This window comes from Chrysoperla carnea, chromosome X, assembly GCF_905475395.1.
Source record: "Chrysoperla carnea chromosome X, inChrCarn1.1, whole genome shotgun sequence".
Classification (NCBI taxonomy): Eukaryota; Metazoa; Arthropoda; class Insecta; order Neuroptera; family Chrysopidae; genus Chrysoperla; species Chrysoperla carnea.
The window spans coordinates 24,347,380-24,355,307 of record NC_058342.1 but is presented as its reverse complement, the minus strand read 5'-3'; the positions used below and the strand labels follow the sequence as shown (position 1 = coordinate 24,355,307).

At 32.3% G+C, this 7,928-nt stretch overlaps 3 non-coding genes across 3 annotated transcripts; 2 read left to right on the top strand and 1 right to left on the bottom strand.

Annotated features, from left to right (window-relative positions):
- The first annotated feature begins 4,024 nt into the window (after positions 1–4,024).
- Positions 4,025–4,097, top strand: Trnaf-gaa. The gene has a single exon. It is a non-coding gene; the product is annotated as a tRNA-Phe (tRNA).
- Positions 4,098–4,748: 651 nt separating this feature from the next.
- On the top strand, positions 4,749–4,821 carry Trnaf-gaa. Its single transcript has one exon. It is a non-coding gene; the product is annotated as a tRNA-Phe (tRNA).
- A 104-nt stretch (positions 4,822–4,925) lies between these two features.
- On the bottom strand, positions 4,926–4,998 carry Trnaf-gaa. The gene has a single exon. It is a non-coding gene; the product is annotated as a tRNA-Phe (tRNA).
- Between the last annotated feature and the right edge of the window lie 2,930 nt (positions 4,999–7,928).

The following is a 7,928-nucleotide window of genomic DNA, read 5'->3' as shown; positions in this document are numbered from 1 at the left end:
TAAGCAAATAAATTGAGAAAAACGTGAAAATGATGCCATGTCCATGCGATAATTGATGGAAAATTTATGATATGTTTATAAAAAAAAAAAAAATTGATTGAAGATAGGTTCGGGTTGTCCTTCGTCATCATCATAGAAGAGCGTACATTGTGACCCAGAACAATATTTCTGGATAGCGAACGTGTTCACACGGACATCCAACGTGCCCTGAAACCGAACTGCTTACTTCACAAACTAACCCCAATAGGTTCGTGTTGTCTGTACAATATCACTAAGTATGTATAACGTATATTCACTCTAAGCGTAGCTGCATATAGATTTTAACAAGACGAGCTACGTACAGAGAGATGGTAGGGGTGAGAGAGGGGGGGAAGGGAGAAGGAAAGGAAGGTAAAGCTGGAATGAGGAATATATGGGTGTGTACGTGTGTTTGTGTGTGTGTTTGGCTACGTGTACGTGTATAGAGTGTGTATATTTTCATTCATAAACTTACACATTGGCATATCTTCATCGTTTGCTCATTTGTATGTGAAACTTTAAATCAACCCTCGAACTTCTCCGTGTGTTGTATTAGGTCTCGTGTTCAGTATATTCAATTGCCCAACATCGATATGTCGTTGTCGACATGACTGAGTGCAATCAACATCCATATCGCATATTACATTCCAACAAGTATTTGATTTTTCATTAAAAAAATTTTCCATCACATGCCTAACGTCATTTTTCAGTTTCAATTAAAATTTTATGAAAAATTGAAAAAACTTGCAGAAAGGCGATTAGCACATTTCTGTTGAGCCTCCGACGAATTCATTTTGGAAGGTTTAGTACACAGCTACAAGTAAGGAAATTATTTTTATTCCAGGTTTGTCAATACAACTTTAGCCTAATTCAAAAGGAATGTGTCATCAAGGCAAAAAAATCAGAAGATTGGAGAATGAGCGAGTATTTTTAGCAAAGCTCGAATCAACAGCTTTTGTGAGAAAAAACGAATATTCTCCCATATTCAGCCTCCTCTATATTCTCGGGAAGTAGTGCGAAGTCGAGTGGGAAACGAGAATGTGAAGGTAATACTTGTGATGTCTCGACTGTCATCGCCTTATCTTGCCTGACTTCGCTAAAAAAGCGAATTTTTTGTACCCAAGTCAAAGTTGATACGAGACGTCCATGTGAGTTTTGTTATAACGAACCGAGAACTACCGCAGCAGTTGTTGCCACTTGAATATCAGCCATAGGAATGCGTTACTTGTGAAGTAAGGCGAGATTGTGGTAGTGGGTGCTTTACTTTGACTAACTTTGTCGAGTATATTCCTCGAGGATACTCTGAGAGAGTTTGGTTTGGGAGTTCAGATCAAGTCACTTCATCACAGCGACTTTCTCAGACGATACAGCGGTATTGGCAGTTGGAGAAAGTAATATTGACTCAACCGCCAAGTTAAATCGATCAAATATCTAACAGTTGACAGCGAAAGGAAGAATCAAAATGAATGAGTCCAAGGCGGTACATATCGATTTAATCAACAAAAGGATCGACTACATACAAGCTTAACTCATCTCAATGGCAAATTGATTCCTTATGCAAAGGAATCGAAAAACCTCGATATGACGCTTGATGCCAAGCTTCGGTGGAAAGCCCACATAAAAACAAGAGACAGGAACAATATTGTTAATAAGTCATTACTTGAAGCATTTATTCTTTCAAAAAAAATCTCAATTGGTAGCAGAGCGTGGTTATTGGAGCAGTAAAGAAAAATTAGCTGGGACAATAATTTAAAATAGGTATTAAGTATCTTATTACCTATTATTTAATGCAAGGGTATATTATACTTTTTTCTACTTTTCTCAGTCGCAAATTGATGAATGACATCATCAAAGTCAAGTTTTTCAAGCTTGTCTTTTTCGATAAACAGTAAGCCTAAATCACTAACTTTATCTTGACACATCGATGAGCGTAAATAATTTTTGACGCGTTTTAATGCGCTGAACGATCTCTCCCTGTACTATTAGCTATCGGTATTGTAAGGAATAGCCTGATGAGGCATTTGGAAACGCTGAAAACAGTTCATCCTTGAAAATGATTTGGTACAATTCAACAAATGTTTTACGCTCATTTCCGTACACCTGTTTCACATAAATGTGAAAATTTTGGATTTCAGTCACACAGTTCATGTTAACATCCTTTGGATAGTTTTTAATCAGTCTTTCTAAACTGTGATTTCCTCCTGCGACACGGCTAAATTGACAAGAAAAGAGATTTTAGCCGCGATATCAGTGTACGCTGTAGCGCGTTCTCGCAAGTTGGTTGCTAAGGAATCCGTTGCTGTTCAGACGAAGACACAAATACGAGCGACCGAAGCGCCAACTATACGCGGGAAATACAGATTTAAACTAATTTCAAATCGTTTGGGGACAATGAATGATCGATATTGTTGACATGGATTTTTTCTTTTTTTCATGTGTTATTTATTTTTTTTTTCAAATTTTCGAATGTGTTTTCAAAATTTTCCATTTTTTGGGGCCCCTGTCCAAGCGGGGCCCCAAGCAATTGCTTCCTTTGCTTCCCGGTAAATCCGCTACTGTTTTAAGTTTGAGACACGAGTGAAGTACAGCATACACGACAGTTATTTTTTTTGTTAGTACCAAATGTTTTGTTTTGTATAATTTTTTTAATTTTTGTCATTTTTATGAAGTACCTATGCTAAGTAAATGATACCTGTTTTAGGTGCGTTGCGTTTGGCTACTATGAACACGATGTTACCGTCACCGCTCAATCTTTTTAATATTCATAATGAAACACTTCTGACATTAAGCATATCCGGCCCATTAAACGTTATGCAGCTATTTCATTTCTTCTTCTGTGTTGGCTGTATATTACAATAGTAATCATTTTATTTATATTTTGTTTAAAATTTATTTATTAAATATTATATTTTTATGTATACATTGTGTTTTATGGAAAAGTTATTGTATAATAATTGATAAAAATTAACCAGAAGTCTATTGTAATAACTCTTTTAGTAACAGCTTGGAATTCTAAAACTTCCTTTATTTAAAAACAAATTTTAAATTAAAAAATAATTTATCAGCTGGATGCAGTAAAGGTGCAAGTGTCCTTACTTAAGGTATATTAAATTTAGTCCCAAGTTTGTAACGCTTAAAAATATTGATTCTACGAAAAAAATTTTGGTATTGGTATTCATAAAATAATCTATAGAGTCAATTTCCGGTTGCCTGTCTCCCTGTCTGTCTGTCTATGAACACGATAACTCAAAAACCAAAAGAGATTCCAAGCTGAAATTTTTATACCGTGCTTAGGATTTAACAAGTGAGATAGAGTTCGTAAATTAGCAACAGGACCAATCTTGTAAACCGTTAGAAATAGAACAAAAGTTTAATTTGTTCTTAAACATCACCCGTTCACGGTTCATAAAGGAAGTGAGAAGGAATATAGTCTTATTACTTTGTGTGTAAGAGTCTCTGCCTTTCTTTACTGACATGACGTAAAAAAACAAACGATTATTTAATCAACACTTTCTATCCATGGTATTTCAACAGTTAACTCAGTCAATTGCTTTTTTCACTTGCTTTGGTTCTTGTAGTATTATTAACCTACCATAAAATTTCATTACGATATAACTAAAATTGATGGCTTCAAATACAAAAATCTGAAAGCTTGCGTTCGACTTTCTTCCCTAGATTGTCCACGTTTTTTATTGTCTACTATGGTATAAGACGAAGAGGTATATAGTATCTATATTATCATAATTATCGCCAACCAGTATGGGTTTGGCACCCATGTTGTATTAACTCGTCCGCCAAAACTATTGCTAATGTTACTCTTCCTTCAATACAGTATACAGTATGGCGTTCAAATAGATTCTGACATTGTGATATCCATAAAAAATTTCTTTCCGTGAAATAATAATGGTGAATCAACTTACACAGATAAAATAAATTACGTCAATTTGTTTAAACATAAAAAATATTTCAATATCTTGGATCTGATATTATTAGCTGTCTTTAACAAGCCGAAATAGCTCAGTTGGGAGAGCGTTAGACTGAAGATCTAAAGGTCCCTGGTTCGATCCCTGGTTTCGGCATATAACTTTTTTTTCTCAGTTAAAAGCTGAAATCAGAAATCTCTCAGGATTTTCAGTTCAACTGAGCTATTTCGTTCTGCGATAGCAAGATTAAGATAAAAAATTAAATTGAACAAAATCTTGAATCAAATTTTCTTTCAACATATTTTCACCCATTGACACGGTTATGCTCCCTAACTAAAAAAAAACAAACTATTTTATGAAAATTAATTTTTTCAAATTTAAATACTCTGCCCTTTTTCAGTATATTCTTAATATTTTTTCGTATATTTCACGGATGAGGTTTATTTTATTTACATGAAAATTTAAAGAGATTTACTACATGGGTCCTGATTCCAACCAACAGATAAAACTTACCCATTTTATTATGGTGTACATATTCAGTGTATAAATAGAATCCTTTTCACAAAAGAAACAACAGTAATTAGAAACTAAAGGAACATGAATAATATCGTAAGCCTAAGTTACAATTCAGGCATTGAACCATTGGACTAGACTAAATTGAAATGGGCCCATTTCAAATTAAATTTAAGAGGCGGTGGTGAACATTTTAAAAGAACTTATTTGTAGTATTAGAAACATTGAAATTCTCTCTTTCTTGAATCAATATTTGGAAATATTTTGAAAAAAGTAAATGGTTTTCATGTATCAGCCGAAATAGCTCAGTTGGGAGAGCGTTAGACTGAAGATCTAAAGGTCCCTGGTTCGATCCCTGGTTTCGGCATTGAATATTTTTTCTTGGTTTTTTTTTTCTCAGAAGAATTTTTTACTGATAATATTGATTAATATTAACAAATAAAAATTATAGCTAAGAAGAAAAAAATTAATTGCCGAAACCAGGGATCGAACCAGGGACCTTTAGATCTTCAGTCTAACGCTCTCCCAACTGAGCTATTTCGGCTTATATTACTGTAAGTTTTTTAAGCAAATTTCTCACGATAATCTTTTACAAATTGAAAGATTTTTGTACTTATTAAAAGATTATCAACTAACAATTTTTCTAGAAAATTGTTGAACGGGGGCCCTCAAAAAAGTCTGTTCTATTCTACGCATTAAGTGCACAATTCAATGAAAAATAGTCCGACTCGAAGGAATCTATTTTTTTTTTTTTTTTAATAAACTTAATCAACCCACTCATGCAGTTGTGTCAATCACATCACTATTTTGTTATAATATTTATAAGTGGTTGAACCAATAAAAAAAAGATTGTTTAAAACTATGTTGCATTTCAATATTGTTTAATTTGTTAGACAGTATATTACTTTCATACAAACAACTCATGCGCTTGTGTCAACTTTACTACTCAAACCCGTACAGTAGTTGTATCACATTCGTGATACAATCCCATATCGGTAGATATTAAGAATTTTTTTCAGTGCAGCAATTGGTAAATTAAGTTAAGGTAAAATCGCATCCCTAGGCGATCCTAAGTCTAGTCATGGAACAATTAATCCCAATGTAATTATACCTACAATATGTATATAAAACGAGAGAGCTTTGAAGCTTTCAAGCTAATCAGTTGTAGTGTGTATATGTATACGTATATGGTATATAGTCATATAAGTATTTTATGTGTTATATTAAAGCCCTTACGGTACAGTTGAGACCCATTAAAACTGATTATTGACGTTGATAACGCTTATCTAACAACCATTTAATTGAAACCTAATTTGTTGACTTTTAGATTTAAGTATATACATTGTTGTACATCTTTACATCTTTACAACCATCGATACCACAATTATACAACTATCAAGTCTTTGTGGTTTAAATCCAAATATTTTATATACAACCAATTTATGATACTGAATCATAAACTTTTAATTTATTACTAGCTGTTAAACCCGCTTCGCTGGGTTGTTTTTGCACATTTTAATATCAAAATTGTTAAATGAAAGACTTTTTTTTTAATTCTCTCTGTGTGTACGGAACAGTAAGATTTTTTTGGCCGATCCCAATATTATGTCTACACTCTCTGTATGTACGGAAAAGTAAGGGAAAGATCGATAGAAACCCATGGAACATTCCAGAATATTCGAGAAAGTTCTAGAAAATTCGATAGAAATCCATAGAACATTCCAGAATGTTCGAGAAAATTCTAGAAAATTCGATAGAAATTCATGGAACATTCCAGAATTTTCGAGAAAAATCGAAAGACATTTGCACCAGTAGCGCCATCTAGTGAAAATTGTACTATTGACAGTGGGGCCTATTGTACTATTAGAACTATTTTTTTAATCTATTTTCTATGAATTCCTAGATCATTTTTAATTCCATCCCCACCAAACTCCCTTATTCACAATGGGAGCCTAAGGGCTACCCAATGACATAATCCCCTACCGAAGGTCAATGGTTAGTTTTAGGGAAAATCGGGGACATACAAACAAACACTCTCTTTATATATATATAGATTTTGCATCCAGTGGGTTACAAGGACATAGGCTACCACCACACAAATATTTTATTCCAGGAAAGATTTGGAAGTATCTTTTGAGGAAAAAAAGCTAACGCCACTCATATATTTATTGATCTATTACATTCCAAAATTAATGAATGGATTTAAATGAAACTTAATAATAACATAGCTCATACATCAGAATAACACATGAGCTATAATTTATTCCTATATATTATAAATGTGCAAGTAAGGATGTTTGTTTGTTTGCTTGTTTGTTACGCTTTCACGCTAAAACTTTCGAATAGTTTTTAATGAAACTATACAGTAATATAGTTCATACATCAGAATAACACATGAGCTATAATTTATAAAAACATACTTTAAAAAAATTAAAAAATAAAATTTATTCTGGCATTTACAATTTTAAATTTTTACAGAAATCTTTAATTTATGGTTCAAAATAATGATTATAGATGGAGCAGAACGATAATCATTTTGAACCATAAATTAAAGAATTCTGTAAAAATTTAAAACAGTAAATATCAAACAATTCATGGCAGCTCTGATTTACTCAATGAATTATGACTATTTTACAATCTAAAAAATTGAAAACTGTGCATATCTTTTATAAATGCTGCATAAAACAATCTCTTCAAGTGTTATGGAAAGGGGATCAATGAGATCAAGAGAGGTAGTGGCTATAAAGCGGTGGTTTTTACTTTTAAGCCCAGTGAAGCGGGCGGGTATCAAGCTAGTAAATATATATTAAAAAAACAACAAAACAAAACAATTCATTGTCATATTTTGTGATTTACTCAATGAATTATGGCTATTTTACATTTAAAAAAATAGAAAACTGTACATATATTTTAGCTGTGTAACAAAATCTCTACCATTATTTGAGTGTAATGGAAAAGTGATAAGTAAGAGCAATTAAGGTGAAAGCTGTAATGCGATGGTTTTTACCTATCTTTACTTTTAAACCCAGCGAATCGGGTGGGTATCAAGCTAGTTTCTATAATAAAACAATTTGTTGTTTCGATCAGAGAAATCAGGCCAATGATCTAAGAATATTTTGGAAATTGATAAATTCAAATAAATATGTCCTAGTTTTGAATTTTAATTGTATGAAATTTTTGTATGTAAGAAAGTGTGTCATTTCCAAATTTATTTCTATAAAAACAAAAGTCACATTATGTAAATTTATTTTTTATATTGAAATTAATTTGTTATAATTTGGCATTTTAATTATCATTAAGTAACCTCTTCGTTATAAGTGGTTACAAATTGAGTCGATTACAAATATCAAATTCGTGATAAAATATCCAACACTAAATACCTGTAGGATATCAAATTAGTGTTGAAAAAAAATTTGAAAAAAATCGTCGAAGAATTCCTGATTTCGATAAGTATCTTTGCTAGATTCATATAAA